At 48.1% G+C, this 16,535-nt stretch overlaps 1 pseudogene; it reads right to left on the bottom strand.

The window, feature by feature from the left end:
* Positions 1-10,951: 10,951 nt before the first annotated feature.
* LOC110124513 (intercellular adhesion molecule 1-like) lies at positions 10,952-13,776 on the bottom strand (annotated as a pseudogene).
* Positions 13,777-16,535: the final 2,759 nt, after the last annotated feature.

Raw genomic sequence — 16,535 nt, 5'->3', positions numbered from 1 at the left:
GATTTGAGAAGATCCCACATGCCTTGGAGCAACTAAGCCCATGCGCCACGATTATTGAGCCTGCGCTCGAGAGCCTGGGAGCCGCAACTGAGTCCCCGTCCTACAACTACAGAAGTCCAAGCGCCCTAGAGCCTGTGCTCCGCAAGGAGAAAAACTAAAGATTCCCCAAGTGGAAGCAGAAGATGGAGGATCACCCAAGCAACAACTAAGACTCAACACAGATAAATAAATGCATAAATGTTTAAAAAAATAAAACATATGGAGACGTAGCTTGTGCTCAGTGCTAAGAAAAAGTAAAGCAGGGAAGGGAATAGGAAATGTGAGGGTTCAGGAAACTTTAAATAGAGTATCGTGGGAAAGACTGAGAAGGTGATACTCAGCCAGGAATAGAGGGAGGTGAGGAGTGAGTCCTGATTATATCAGGGAAGGAATGTACCAGGCAAAGTGCACTGGATGTGCAAAGGCCCTGAGGTTGGAATTGACTTAAGGAAAAGCCAGGAGGCTGCTGTTGCTAAAGTGCAGGGAGGGAGGGAATTGGGGGAGAGGCGGGCAGGGAGGGAATGAGTAGAGCATGGGCTGGGGAGAACTGACTTTTCCTCTGAGTGAAGTGGGAGCCATGGAGGGTTCCGAGCAGAGGGGAGACACCCCTGACTCAGGCATTTACAGGCACCCCCTGATACAGCAGGAGCTACAGTAGCCGTGGGGGGGGCGGGCGGGGGGTGGAGGTTTGGTTGAGGACAGGGTGGAATCAGGAAACCGGGAGCCTGGAGTGGGCCATGGAGACTGGAGATGTGGTCCAATTTGGCATTCATTTTGGCAGCAGGGCACATTGCACTTTTGGGACTTGAGGGCAGAGCAGAGTCAAGGTCAGCTCCTTGGTCCTGCTCTGATGTCCTGAAGGGGTGGAGGGCCATTTCCTGAGATAAGGATGGGGTGATAATGAGGGACAGTTTGGCAGAAAACACTTGCACTCTCCGTCTGCACTCCCTTTGTTCTTTCTTGAAAGAAAGGGAAGCAGATGCTCCCCCATCCCCTTTCCAAAGCCACCGGGAAGGGCAGGGCTTCCTCCAGGGTTCCAAGCAGTCTCAGGAAGGGCGGAATGGCTCCAGTGCAGACCAGAGGCTGTGCACCAGGGCAGAAGTACCCAAACCCCACTCCAGGGAGCTATGCCTGCTCGGAACTCATCCTGAGCTTAGGTGTGACCACCTTGCTGTTCCCTTCAACTGGAATTCGCTTCCTCTCATCCCTGATGGAGCCAGTCCTTTCTTGGGGCCTCAGCCCCCACTTACAAGCTTTCCTGAGGACTTCCCTGGTGGTACAGTGGGTGAGAATCTGCCTGTCAATGCAGGAGACAATGGTTCCTTCCCTGGTCCAGGAAGATCCCACATGCCTCAGAGCATTTAAGCCCATGCACCTGAGCCCAAGTGCAGCAGCTACTGAAGCCCTCACACCTAGAACCTGTGCTCCACAACAAGAGGAGCCACTGCAATGAGAAGCCAGCTATCTGCACCTAGAAAAATGTCCAAGTAGTAACGAAGACCCAGTGCAACCATAAATAAATAAATAAATACATTCAGTTCAGTTCAGTTGCTCAGTCATGTCCAGCTCTTTGCAACCTTGTGGACTGCAGCATGCCAGTCTTCCCTGTCCATCACCAACTCCCAGAGCGTGCTCAAACTCATGTCCATCGAGTCAGTGATGCCATCCAACCATCTCATCCTCTGTCTTCCCCTTCTCCTCCTGACTTCAATCTTTCCCAGAATCAGGAAAATTAAAAAAAAAAAAAAAAAAAACAAACACCTTTCCCCAATGCTCCTCTGGCCCCTTCCATCCTGGGCCACAGCCTAATCATTCCATCACTTGCTCTAATGGTATCATTGCTGAAACTCATTCACTGGTTGAAATTCTTTTGACTGACTTTATTATATCACCTCCATTTGCATGAGTGCCAGGCCAGGGAACCTCTCAGCCTCAGTACCTGAATCAGTGTCCAGTCATTACAGGCAGATGGTCAACAGTATTGGTTGAATGAATGAATTTCATTTATTCTCTGCATTCCGTACATGCTATTCTTCCAACCCAGGAATCCTTTCCCACTGCTTTTATGAAAGGTACTAGAGGATTTCATCCCCAGGTTGTAACAGGGCTAGGAACACAAGGTCCAGATATCTTTTTACTATTTTGACTCCCAGGTTCTTTGTTTTAGCAAGCAGGCTTAGTAGTTGCCACATTCAGGCTTAATTGCTCTGTGGCAAATTCCCTGACCAGGGATCAAACCTGCAACTCCTTCATTGGACAGTGGATTCTTAACCACTGGACCACCAGGGAAGTCCTCTTTCTTTCTTTCCTTTTTTTTTTTTAAAGCTGCAAGTTTGCAAGAACTCAGTTTCCTAACCTGGGATTGAACCCGGCCCCTGAAATGAAGGTGCCAAGTCCCAAACACTGGATCACCAGGGAATTCTCAGCTATCTTTTCAAAAGAACAGCTTTGTTTCCTTCAGATAAATATCCAAGAGTGGAATGGCTGGAGCATACATTAGTTCTATATTTTTATTGGAATAGAGTTGACTTATAATGTTTTGGATAGTTCTATTTTTAATTTTCTGAGGAACCTCCATACTGTTCAGGCCCTAGTCTGAGTAACATTCCATTGCAAGGCCAAATCAGGTTTTGTCTTTCATTCATGGATAGACTTTGGTAGTTTCCACCTTTTGGCTATTCTGAATCATGGTGCTGTCAGCATTCCTGTACAAGTGTTTTTATGAACATCTTTTCATTTCTTTTGAGTGTTTATCTGGGAGTGGAAATGTTGAGTCACATGGTCATTTTGTGTTGAACGTTTTGAGGAACTGTGAGATTGTTTTCCCGGGCAGCTGTACCATTTTACATTCCCACCAGCAACAAACAAAGATTCCAGGGTTCCAATTTCTCCGCATCTTTGCCAACATATATTTTGTTTAATTATTATGGTGATCATCATCCTAATGGGTGTGTATTAGTGGCCCAGTCCTGTTCAACTCTTTGCAACCCAATTGATTGTAGCCTGCCAGGCTCCTCAGTCCACGGGATTCATCAGAGAAGTATACTGGAGTGGGTAGCCATTCCCTTCCCTAGGAGATCTTCCTAATGCAGGGAGTGAACCTGGGTCTCCTCTACTGCAGGCAGATTCTTCACTGTCAGAGCCACCAGAGTGGAAAGTGGTATCTCACTGTGGTTCCCCAATCCTTCTGACGTGTCCAGTGGTGAACCCAAAACAGAGCTGTGATGTGCGGCTGTGATGTGCAGGGACCAGCAAATGCTGAGGGGATGGGGCCAAAGGGCAACAGACACCAGCTGTGACCTCGAGCAAGCCATGTCCCCTGGTGATACCTTGATGGCCTCAGCTGCAGAAAGGGATGGTAATGCATCCTGCAGAGGGTTGGAGTGAGATTTCAGTAAGACCATTAGGGACATCCCTGGTCATCCAGTGGTTAAGAATCCATCAGGTTTAATCCCTGGTCCAGGAAGACTCCACATGCCTCGGGGCAGCTAAGCTGGTGCACACAAATTCTGAGCCCACACTCTAGAACCCCTGCTCTGCAACAAGAGAAGCCACTGCAATGAGAAGCCCTCATGCCACAACTACAGAATAGTATCCCCTCCCCACTCGCTGCAACTAGAGAAAGCCTGCAAGTACTAAAGACCGACACGATCAAAAATAAATAAATAAAAACTAAAAAAAAAGACAAACCCAACATCATTCACGGGACTTCCCTAGTGGTACAGTGGTTACGAAACTGCCTTCCAATGCAGGGGACACAGGTTCAATCTTCTTTCAGGGAACTAACATCCAACATGCCTCAGGGCAACTAAGCCCTTGAAACTACTGAGCTTGTGAACTTTAGAGCCCATGCTCCACAGTAAGAGAAGCCCACTCGCCCCAACAAAGACCCGGCACAGCCAAAAGAATGAATAAGTAAATAAATAGATAAATAAAATTCAAAAGACCATTCATGTACTGGGAGAACAGATAGCAGTAGTTGCAAGTTGTCTGTTTCCTTACGACTGGGCTCTGAGAATCCCACCTCAAACTTCCTGGTCAGGACCACAGACTTCCTCCTTTTTCCCCACAGATGAGTCCACTCTCGCATCACAGTTCCTCATAATAGCCCTAGGGTGGAAAGCAAAACTGTGTGGTGTGTGGATGTTGATCGGAACAGAACTTGGCTCCTCCATCCACTCAGTTCAGTCCCTCAGTCGTGTCCAACTCTTTGCAACCCCATGGACTGCAGCCTGCCAGTCTTCCCTGTCCTGTCCATCATGAACTCCTGGAGCTTACTCAAAGTCATGTCCATTGAGTCAGTGATGCCATCCAACCATCTCATCCTCTGTTGTCCCCTTCTCCTCCTGCCTTCAATCTTTCCCAGCATCAGGGTCTTTTCCAATGACACTTCGCAGCAGGTGGCCAGAGTATTGGAGTTTCAGCTTCAGCATCAGTCCTTCCAATGAATATTCAGGACTGATTTCCTTTAGGATGGACTGGTTAGATCTCCTTGCAGTCCAAGGGACTCTCAGAGTCTTCTCCAACACCACAGTTCAAAAGTGTCAATTCTTTGGCCCTCAGCTTTCTTTATAGTCCAACTCTCACATCCATACATGACTACTGGAGAAAACATAGCTCACTGAAAGTTTATTCTGCGGCAGACTCTGTCCTGCCACTGGCTGTGAATCCTGCCCAGGACTCAGGTCCACATCAGCCTCGCGTTCAAATCTCTGAACTTGGTGTTGGATGGGAGCCCAGGTCAGGCTTCTCCTGGCCGGAGGCCCTGCTAGAACAGAAGGGCCTGCCCCCAGCTGTTGACCCTCTGTCTGTCCCCCTTGCCCCCTCTCACCAGCCTTTGGGTCTCTCCTACTGAGGTGTAAGGAGGCATCCCAGGGCAGTTCCTCCTGGGCTGGCGGCTTCCCCTTCCTTAGGCTCCCCAGCAGCGTGCCCGTGTTCTGAGCAGCGTTTTGAGGTTTCTTCTTTCCTCGGTATGTTGTTGCTAGATGGAGGCATCTTTTTTTCTTAAATTTATTATTATTATTATTTGTGTGCTCCGGGTCTTCCCAGGTGGCGCTAGTGGTAAAGAACTCGCCTATCAGTGCGGGAGACATAAGAGCCTGGGGTTTGATCCCTGGGTTGGGAAGATTCCCTAGAGGAGGATACAGCAACCCACTCCAGAGTAGTTTGCCTGAAGAATCCCACGGATAGAGGAGCCTGGTGGGGGTACAGCTTATAGGGTCACGAAGAGTCGGACATAACTGAGCTTGCACACATCACCGGGTGTTAGTTGCAGCATGTGGGATCTAGTTCCCTGACCAGGTTTTGAACCCACACACCTGCCTTGAGAGAGCAGAGTCCTAGCCACCTGATCACCAAGGACATGTAAGATGGAGGCAACTTTGGTATGGGCTGTGGCTCTTTTCTCAGCCCTTGGGGTCAATCTACCCTCTCATCTCTCCTAGTGGGTGTCCAGGTGTGTGTGTGTGTGTGTGTGTGTGTGTTAGTCACTCAGTCGTGTCTGACCCTTTGTGACCCCATGGACTGAAGCCTGCCAGGCTCCTCTGGCCATGGGATTCTTCAGGCAAGAATACTGGAGTGGGTATCCATTCCCTTCACCAGGGGATCTTCCCGACCCAGGGATCAAACCCAGGTCTTCTGCATTGCAGGCGGATTCTTGACCATCTGAGCTATCAGGGAAGCCCAGTGGGCTTCCACACCAACCACCAATAAGCAGACCCCTTCACTCTACATCACAGCTCCCTTCCTCTTGCCCTCTGGATCCCAGCCCCAATACCTCACTTGAGCTTTCTTAAGCCAAAGTCAGCCTCAGTCTTGTGTGTTCTGTCTTTGGGATATATTTCAAAATCTATGAAGTCTTCTTTCTCTCTGGGCTCTGGGTTAACCTATGTCCTAAAAGTGTATGATAGCATTTTTTTGTTTTTGTTTTTTGGCTTCACTGCAGGGCATGTGGGATCTTAGTTCCTTGAGGAGGGATTGAATCCCAAGGACCAGTGAAAATATGGATTCCCAACCACTGGACCACCAGGGAAGTGCCACTGTGATAGGGATTTGCATGCAGCAACAGCTCTCCTGAAGAAATCTCTCCATCCATCTCTCTCTCTTTTTTTTCTCTCTTTTTCAAAAAATATTTTAATTGCAGAGAATTTAAAAATAGGTAGCAGTGAAGAGGACATGTGATAAAGCCACATGTGCCTACTTCCACAGTCCTCATGGCCAGTCTCGCTCCATCCTGTCACGGGTTCAACTACTTCTGTTACCAGGGAGCGGGGGGAAAGTACTGACTCTCAGATTGTGATCTTATTTAGAAACAGGGTTTTTGCAGATCCTCAAGTTCAGAAAAGATCATTTGGATGGGCCCTAACTCAACATGACTGGTGCTCTTATAAAAAGAGGAAATTTGAACACACCCACCCACACACAGGGACTACGTCATTTGAAGATGAGGACACAGATCATGGTGATCAACCAAATAAAGAAGTGCAGAGTGTTCGTCGCTCGGTCATGTCTGACTCTGCAACCCCACGGACTGTAGCCTGCCAGTCTCCTATGTCCATGGGCTTGTCCAGCTGAGAATACTGGAGTGGGTAGCCATTCTCTTCTCCAGGGGATCTTCACAACCCAAGGATGGAACCCAGGTCTCTTGCATTGCAGGTGGATTCTTCACTGGCTGAGCCACCAGTGAAGCCCATTGGATATGCAAAGAAATGGAAAGGACACCAACAAACTGCCTGAAGATAGAGGACAGGGATAGGACAGAGCCTGCCTCACAGCCTCCACAGGAATCAGCCCTGTTGATATGTATTTTTTTCTTGGCTGCGCCACCAGGCATTCAAGGATCTTAGTTCCTTGTCCAGGCCTTGAACCCATGTCTCCAGCAAATGGAAGCACAGAGTCCTAACCACTGGACACCAGGGACGTTCCAACCCTGCTGACATCTTTTTTTTCTTTTTTTTTAACATCTTTTTTTCTTAATAATGTTTATTTATTTACTAAGCTGGGTCTTCCTTGCTTTGTGGAGGCTTTCTCTAGCTTCAGGGATCAACCGTTACTCTCTAGTTGCGGTGCATGGGCTTCTCATTGCGGTGGCTTCTCCTGTTGCAGAGCTCAAGATCTAGGTGTTCAGGTTTAACTGGGGCACATAGGCCGAGGTGCTCCATGGCATGTGGAATCTTCCTACAGGAGGGATCGAAACTGTGTCCGCTGCATTGGCAGGCAGATTCTTAACCACTGGACCATCAGGGAAGTCTCCTGATGACATCTTGATCATGGACTTCAGACTTCCAGAACTGTCAGATGGTACAGTTCTATTATTTGTTTTTTAAAAATCAGGTTATTACATTATTTTACATTACTAGTTTTTTTCTTCTTCTTCTTTCTGGCTTTACCATGTGGCAGGTGGAACTTACCCCACCAGGGATCCAACTCATGCCCCCTGCAGTAGAAGCAATCAGTCTTAACCACTGGACTAGGATGGAAATCCCAGTTCTATTGTGAAGCCCTCCTCTGTGCTATTTTGCTAAGGCAGCCTAGGTAATGAATTCACACATTATGCCCTGATTATTAGCACATTCCTGACACCGAATCCTTTTGAAAATCATTTATTTATTTATTTTTGACTACTTGGGTCTTCATTCCTGCTCGGGGGTTTTCTCTAGTTCCAGCAAGCAGGGGCTAGTCTCTAGTTGTGGTTCGCAGGCTTCCTTCCTTGTGGTGGCTGCTCTCGCTGCGGAGCTCGGACCCTGCAGCGCAAGCTCAGTAGCTGTGGGTCACGGGCTTAGTTTCCCAGCCACATGTGGAACTGTCCCAGATTAGGGACTGAACCTGTGTCCCCTGCATTGGCAGGCAGATTCTTAACCACTGGACCACCGGGAAAGTCAGGGATCACTTTTTCTGATGCCTTTTTCATCCCTGATCTGGTCAAGGATTTGCAGCGTGGAGCAGCAAGTTCTGACCTCTTTCTTCACCCTATTTCCTGTTTTCAGCCGTGCTATGAACAGCTGAACCCTATTAAGCATCTCTATGACTAGGCTGGGAGCTGTCAGAGCAATAGAATTGTCTTTCTCGGGGCCTTGATGAGAGGCAGAGGGGGAGGCTGGTAATGTTTGGGTTTAGCTCAGCATTTCCCACTCAGCCTCTGTATCCTTTCCTATTACTTGCTCAAAATTGCTCTTTTACTTTTTTTGTAATCAAAAAATGTATTATTTTTTTTAAAATGTGTTATTATTCCTAATGGAAATACAGTAGATTTGCAATGATGTGTCAGTTTCAGATGCACAGCAAAGTAACTCAGCTATGCAAGCAAGTATGTGAGATCTTAGTTTTCCAACCAGGGATCAAACCTGCACCCTCAGCACTGGAAACATGGAATTTAAACCACTGGACTGTCAGATTTTTCTTTTTCTCTCGGTCAAATATGATGCTTTAAGAATCACAATTTATGTCTAAGGAGGACTTTTGAAGAGTGTGTTGTGAGCTCTGAAGCCAGTCCCAAGAGGCATTCCAGAGATGTTTTCCGGGAGGAGCTGTTCAGTCAATGGGTCACTGTGGTCACATGGCCGGGCCCACACACCAGATGGCAGTTTTGGCTGACTGTAAAGAAACTACCACATTATTTTGTACTCTGTGTTGTGACTATTAAAAAAAAATAACAACTTGGGGGATTAGGGACATCCTTGACCTCTATCTAGATTCTAGATGCCAGCAGCAGCCCCACCCCAGGGGGAAGAACAAAAATGTCTCAGACATTGCCAAAAGTCCCCTGGGGCTGTGGAATCACCTGGGAAGAGAAAGACCGATTCAGCTCCATGAAAGGGACAAAGCAATGGTCTTATTCTGGCCATATTTCCTCTGGGCAATATCTTACAATATCTTAGAGCCTAAAAGCAGCCTCAAATCAGCCTTTTGAAAACAGTTAAGTCATGGATGGGGTACATCAGGAGGGGGCCAGGGTGAAAATGCAGAGTCCTGGGCCCTGGAGGCAAATTCTGCAGGTCCTGGTAGAGCCCAGGGAGATGTATTTCACAACCTCTCCACTTGGAAATTTAAAAAAGCATTTTCCCCAGCTCTATTAAGATGTAATTGACAAATAGAAATCACATATATTTAAGGTGTACACCATGATGATTTGATATATATAATACACCCACTGTAAAATGACTACCACCATCAAGCTAATGCAGTCATCAGCTCACTCGGTTCTCTTTTTCATTTTTTGGCCATACCACACAGCCTGAGGGATTTTAGTTCTTCAACCAGCAACTGAACCTGCACCCCCTGCATTGGAAACGCAGAGTTTCAACCACTGAACCACCAGGGATGTCCTTAGCTAGCATTTTTTGTATGTAGAGTGAGAATACTACCATCCACCTACACGATGCAGTATTATCAGCTATAATCACCACGCTGTACATTAAATCCTCAGAACTTACTCATCTAACAACTGAAAGCTTAAATCCTTCAATCAAATTTCCCCCCAGCCCAGGAAACCACCCTTCTACTCTCTGCTTCTGTGTGTTTGATTTTTTTAAATTTCACATGTAAATGAAACATGGTATTTATGTTTCCGTGTTTGGCTTATGTCATTTAGTATGATGTCCTCCAGGCATGTACTCCATGGTGTTGCAAATGGTAGGATTTCCTTCTTGATGGCTGAATAATATTTCCTGTGTGTATATGTGTCTGATGATTCCTTTCTTCTTTCTTTTTGGCTGCACTGAGTGGCATGTGGCATCTTACTTCCCTGACCAGGGATCAAACCCATGCCCCTTGCAGTGGAAGCACAGACTCCCAACCACTGAACTACCAGGGAAGGCCCTGTAGCACTTCTGCTTTATTCAACCATCCATTGACAAATGCTGAGGTTTTTTCCATATCTTGGCTACTATGAGTAATGCTGCAAAGAACATGGGGGTGCAGATATTTCTTCAAGAGCAATTTCATTTCCTTTGGATATATACCCAGAAGTGAGATTGCTGGATCATATGGTAGTTTTACATTTAATCCCATGAAGAGCCTCCACCCTGTTTTCAATAATGGAAATTACTTCCTAACATTGTATTATATATTTGCTTTTATGGCTTGTCTCCCCTATTACCATGTAAGATCTCTGAGGGTAGAAACAAAATAGAGTGCTCAATATGTATTTACAAGTTTGAATTCTTTTTTAAATAAGCTTACTAAAGCAAAATTTAGAGGCCACAAATTTTTCACCCATTTTAAGAACAGAAGTCAATGTTTCCTTAGTAAACTTGCCGAGTAGCGCAATTGCATCACACTCCACTTTTGAAATACTTACATCACTCCAAGAATCCTCATGCTTGGTTCCAATTAATCCCCATTCCTGCCTTCAACCCTAGGCAATCACCAATCTATTTTCTGCCTCTATAGATCTGTCTCTTATGGACCTTTAATAGAATTGGTCATACAATTTATATTATTTTGTGTCTGACTTCTTTCACTAAGTAAGCATAATTATTTTGAGTTCCATCGTGTTAGTATGTGTCAGCATTTTGTTCCTTTTTCTTGCTGAGTTATACTCCATCGAATGGATGAACCAAATTGTGTTGATCCATCCATCAGCTGATGGATCCAACTCATCAGATGAGTTGTTTTCACTTTAGAAGTATTATGAAAAACGCTGCTGTACATATGCACAGACAAGTCTCTGTGTGGACATATCCATTCATTTCTCTTGGGTAGATACCTGGAGTCAAATTTCCAGGCCACATAGCAAGTTTAGGTTTGCTTTTCTGAGAAACTGCTAAACTGTCTTCCAAAGTGGCAGGGCCATTTTGCATTCGAGGTTGAGATTATGAACATACCATTTTACAGACGATGAAACCAGCGGAGACTTGTCAGGAGATTTGTGAAAGTCTACTTGGAGTGTCAAGTGTTGGAGTTGAGATTCAAATCTGTTTGTTTTTGTTTTTATCTTTAGAATATGCACTCTTAAAACAAACATCACAAATGCTGCTGACAATGAATCACACCTACCCACCTCCATTTGCCTTTCATGACAGATTTAACTATTTTCAGACAGGAGGCTTAGGGAAAGGCAGTAGATGTTGGATGTCTGAATTTGAGGAAGTATGTGTGCTTTGTAGATACATGAGAAAGATGTAGAGAGTGTGAGGATGGAGAGATGGATTAGAAGCCCTTCGAAGATGGCTAATGAAATGACAGGTCCAAGCAACCGTCCCTGGAGGATCAAATCATTAGGGAACAGTCAGAGAGTTTACAAAGGTAGGATTAGGTGGATGGCATGTGAACCTCTTGATCAGTTGTAGTCCTCAGATACGGAAAAGAGAAACGCAGAATCCTGTCCTCCTGGTGAGTGTCTCCAGCACCACCTAGAATGAATTAATAGCATTCGTTTCTTGAATTTGACTGGCGACAAAGGAACACGTTAAGTGACATAAGGGGATGCCATGAGCCAATATCAAACTGGGAAACTGCAGGGCAAACAGCCTGGCTTTTTTTTTTTTTTTTTTTCGCCTGATCATACAGCTTCTGGGATCTCAGCACCCCAACCAGGGATTGAACCCCTTGTGCCTGCAGTGGACGCTCTGAGTCCCTTCGCGGCCCCAAACTCCAGTACTCACAGAGCACGTTCAGGACCACTTCATGGGTGACTTCACCACGAGCGCTGGTGGCCCAACACAGGTAGGTGCTCGCCACCTCCCGCTTGATGGGCCTCAGGTCCCCGATGGGCAGCGAAGCCCTGTCCTCTTTCCGGCTGCAGTTCAGCTTGGGGATTGGGTTCCCCTGGGCCTCGCACTCCAGGATCTCCTCCAAGCCTTCCTGCCACGACCAGTTTCCCAGGCAAACCCGCTGGTCTAGTCGGGGGCCTTCTGAAGAAACACAGCAAATGGGGAGTGGGGGGAATTGGGGAGATCAGGGATCTGGACACCACTCACCTTCTGGGTCTATGCGTAAGAAGACTTAGGTGGGAATTTGAGTAAGGGCCTCACCAGGGTCAGGGTGGGGGTGGGTGGGCTTGGAGCTTAGGGGTCCTTGTCCAGCGGCCTCACTCACACAGGACACAGAGCTCCAGGGACCGGTGTTTCTGGACCACCAGCCCAGCCACCTCCAGTTCAGCAGAGCAGGAGGTACTGCGCCCACTGTCCTCGGCACTGGCGTTGAGCTGCAATTGGGCCCTCGGGCCCAGAGGCCCAGCCGGGTCTCCGTTCAGCGTCACCACAGTGGCAGCACGGGCCTCGCACTCCACGGTCACCGTAGTCCATTCTGAGACCTCGGGTGGGCTCAGCGGCCGGGAGAGAGCCGGGACGCCTGAAGGTCGGGCACACACACAGTGGGCCCCGCCCCTGGCATTAACCCCACCCCAGCGTTATCCCGACCCCCCTCGAAAGGCTCACTTGGGTTTCTACTTACTGTAGATGCTCACGCTCTCTCACGTCTTCCGGATCTCATTTCCCAGACTCACTGAACACTTCAAGGAGGTGGTGCCCTCTTCCTCCTCGTTTCCCTCGATCCAGGCCTCAGCCAAGACGGAGTGATCATGGTACGTGATGCTGGTTTCCAGCCTCTGCTCCCCCAGCACCAGGTAGACCTCAGCGTCCCAGGCTGGGAATAGTCTATCCAGCGTGCACTTCACCGGCCACCGTGAGCCTGCTTCCACAACCCGGGGGGCCTCAAGGTGCGGGTCGGTCGATGGCAGGACTGGCCGAGAGGAGACAGACAGACATCCTAAAACCCTCTCAAGGGCCATTTCCATCCTCCAGCCTGCAACGCCCTCTTCCAGGGAAACTGGCTGAGTCACTCTTTTCTCAGGACACACATACCACTTGCCCTGGGTCACAGCCTTCTCAGATCATCTTGCAGTGCAGGCACCCCACCCAAAACATTCCACCCCAGTGGCCAAGAAGATGCTCTTCCCAGAAGCCTTTGCAATCAAGGTTGCCACTTTCTCAGCAGCCCTATGGCCAGGGGCCTCTCCTTCCCAGGGACTCCGCATCCCACGCAAGAAATCCCCCTCATCCCATCTTCTCTGCTGGCTCCCCAGTGCCTCACCATAGGTCTGGAGCTTCCTGGGGGCCGAGGTGTTCTGGAAGAGTTCTAGCCCTTGCGACCGCAGGTCCAGTTCCCAGAGGCAAGAGAAATTGATGCCATGGTCCTCTCTTCTTGGCTGCACCGTGAACATGACCTCGGCGGGCTCCCCCTTTCCCACTGGCTGCCGGCCCAGCTCCTCCCCTCGGAGCAGCACCACGGAGAGGTGGTCCTGGGGGGTCCTGCCATACACCAGGCAGCTCAGGTCGAGTTCTTCACCCACAGGCTGCCAGAGGGGCAGGGGAGCCAGCTCCACGCGCTCCAGGATCCCTGCAGGGGGAAGGGGTGTTGTGTGAACAGGACAGGCTGGCTGCCTGCCCACAGTGGGTGTGTTGGGGCCCTGGACACACCTGCTCCAGGAACCTCACCATTTTCTCCCCAGAACAGTCCCCAAACCACCTAAGCCAGATCGGAATGTTAAGAGCTTCAGGTAACCTGGTGAGACCTCCCCAAGTGGTTGTGAAGGAGGCAAAACAATTCTTCATTCACTGCAGGATCTGAGACTGATAAGTGGAAAGGAAGTTCAAAGTCTATTGCCAGGAGTCCCAGCAATACATTACACTTAAACTGCCCAGTCTCTAGACTCTGCTGTAAAATAAAAAGTTCTTCCTTCTCTTTGTGGCCTTATTTTTCTCCACGGCAACTCTCACCTCTGTCATACAAGATCATCGACTGAGTTCATTGGTTTCTCTACTCTTCCCACCACAGAATATCAGCCCAGGAGGGCAGGGATGTTTGTCTGTTTTGTCCCCAGTTGTACGGTTGGCACCCAGGAGGTGTTCTGTATTTCTAGAAAGAATGAAATAGAGCCACCCACACCGATTCGAGGCCTTCCAGGAGTTTCCTTTTAAGGGTTCCTGAATGAACTGTGATCCCCTGAAATGTCAAGCATATCAGAACAGACACTCAAAAGGAAGCCCTGAGTATCCCCTGAAGCCACCACCTGTGGGTGGGGTATCCACAGGCCAGGGTCTCCATTCTGCATGAGGTAATAGAATTCCCAGCCTGGATCTTCCTGCCAGTGGAAATTGCCAACAAAGCCCCAGTGAACTGTGGCTTAGCACTGAGACACCCCCCAGACTTCCCAGGGAGGGGTCTTGAGGCCTCCCAATTCTAGTCCCTTCTCAAGAGGCCCTGAAGTGTCACTTAAATAGCAGCAATGTTGGTTTTCGGACCTGAGTTCACCTTCTCCCCAGGTTGCCAGCATCAAGAAAAAGAGAACAGTGATCTTAAAATGTCAGGAGGCTGGAGTTGATTCCTAGCTTTTCTGCTTCCTTGCTTTGGCCAGTGAGGGAGTGACTTGCCACCTGAATAATCCCTGCCCTTGGGGTTAGGGAAAGGAAGCCTGAGTTTTCTAAGCTATAAACGGGGTCTAATGAGAGTAGGGCTCTTATTATTATCATTATTAATTTACTTTGAAATATTTATTACCTTATGTGTGCGTGATCTCACTGCAGCATGCCAGATCTTTCCTTGAAGCAAGAAGGCTCTTCAATGCGGCAAACCATACTTCTCTCTAGTTATGGTGCGCGGGATCCAGAGTGATTGGACCTTAGTTGCCCTTTGGCATTTGGAATCTTAGTTGCCCAGCCAGGGACGGGAACTTCTGCATTGGAAGGCAGATTCTTAACTGCTGTACCACCAGGGAAGGCTCATAATGTTTTTTCTTCAGACTATTATTAATCCACTTCAGAAGTTAAGAGGCTGACTGTAAACTGGAATGACGTTACTTTTTAAGGTGAGGAATGTGTGTGCATGCTCAGTAGTGTCTCATTCTTTATGACCCCATGGACTGTAGCCCACCAGGCTCCTCTGTCCATGGGATTTTCCAGGTAAGAATCCTGGAGTGGGTTGCCATTTCCTTCTCCAAGGTGAGAACTACATTCTTGAAAAAAAAAATTTTTTTATTTGTTTATATGGCTGTGCTGGGTCTTCATTGCACACACAGGATCTTTTAATTGTAGCATGTGGGGTCTAGTTCCCTGATCAGGGATGGAACCTGGCCCCCTGGGAGTATAGAGTCTCAGCCACTGGGCCACCAGGAAGTCCCTGCTACTCCCTTCTTGTACACACCACCGCCCACGACATGTGTGACCTGGATTGGGTCCACAGCTAGCTGCTCCCTGGCTTCCTGTAAGGTCAGCCTTCTGCTCTAGATGCCTGCCTGCTCACACACTCTCCATGGCTCCCTATCACCAGACGGAGGTCCCAGTTTCTCAGTATGGTATTTGAAGTCCTGCCAAACTCAGCTCCAGTGACATCAATCCATTGATATTCAGTCCCTCTAAGCTCCCCAATCCCACGTCAGCTTGTTTCCCCACTCCAAACTTTTGGCCAGGCTGCTCCTTCTGTCTACCCATTAAAAAAAAATTATTCTTTTATTTTTGGCTCTGCTGAGACTTCTTGCCGTGCGAGCTTTTCTATTATTGAGGTGAACGGGGGTACGCTCTAGTTGTGTTGTGCAGGCTTGTTATTGGGGTGGCTTCTCTGATGGGGATTCTGGGCTCTAAGGCTAGCAGGCTTCAGTGTTGTGGCCCACGGGCTTAGTTGCTCTGTACCATGTGGGATCTTCTCGGATCAGGGATTGAACCTGTGTCTCCTGCACTGACAGGCAGATTCTTTACCACTGAACCACCAGGGAAGCCCTGTTCCTTCTGTCTAGCATGCTTGTCCTTACCAACTCCTGTGCGTGCTTCCGGTTAGGGGCCTCTCCTGCAAAAATTACAACACTTTCTAGAGAAGTTTCAGCCACCCAGAGATGCTTCTTCATCTAAATACTGGCAGTGGGGTAGGACCAAGCTACAGTCTCTCCTAGGTGATCCTTTGCTAGTGGTTGAAACTGTGTGATCCATTTCACAGAGGTGAAAACTAAAGCAAAGTCTGGCACACGGAGAGGGAGAAATTTAGCAGAGCCGGGACTCAGACCTGGAGGGTAGTGATTTCAATCTCAGGCTGAGATGCAGAGGGTCCTACGAGGAGGTTTCCAGGGGGTTTTTCAGAGGTCACTGAGATTGTATAGGGACTTTGCTCACTTGGCCAGCAGCTGTTCAAACATTCCCGAAACTAGAAACAAAGCCACTGTTTGCCCCAAAGCTTCTTTTACTCAGGCACTGTGAAGGTGAATGTCCCTCAGGCCTCATTGCATCATTAGACCTTTCCAAGGGGGTCAAGTGAAAATCAATCAGGAAGCCATATGTTCCCCCTCACTCCCCCACATGAGGATCACTCCAGCACATTGACTTAGTTGCTCACAGGCGTGTCTTGGTTCCCCAATAGGGATTGAACTTGTGTTCCTGCCACTGCAAGGCAGGGTCATAACCACTGGATCACCAGGGAAATCCCTCTTTCTTCCTTTTTCATTTTCTCTTGGTTTGAATTTCGTGTATCTATTTATCGCTTATGTCATGCTAACTCACTGTCACACTTCA

The sequence above is a fragment of the Odocoileus virginianus genome, chromosome 3, assembly GCF_023699985.2.
Source record: "Odocoileus virginianus isolate 20LAN1187 ecotype Illinois chromosome 3, Ovbor_1.2, whole genome shotgun sequence".
NCBI classification, from domain to species: Eukaryota; Metazoa; Chordata; class Mammalia; order Artiodactyla; family Cervidae; genus Odocoileus; species Odocoileus virginianus.
This window is presented reverse-complemented; position numbering and strand designations above follow the sequence as displayed.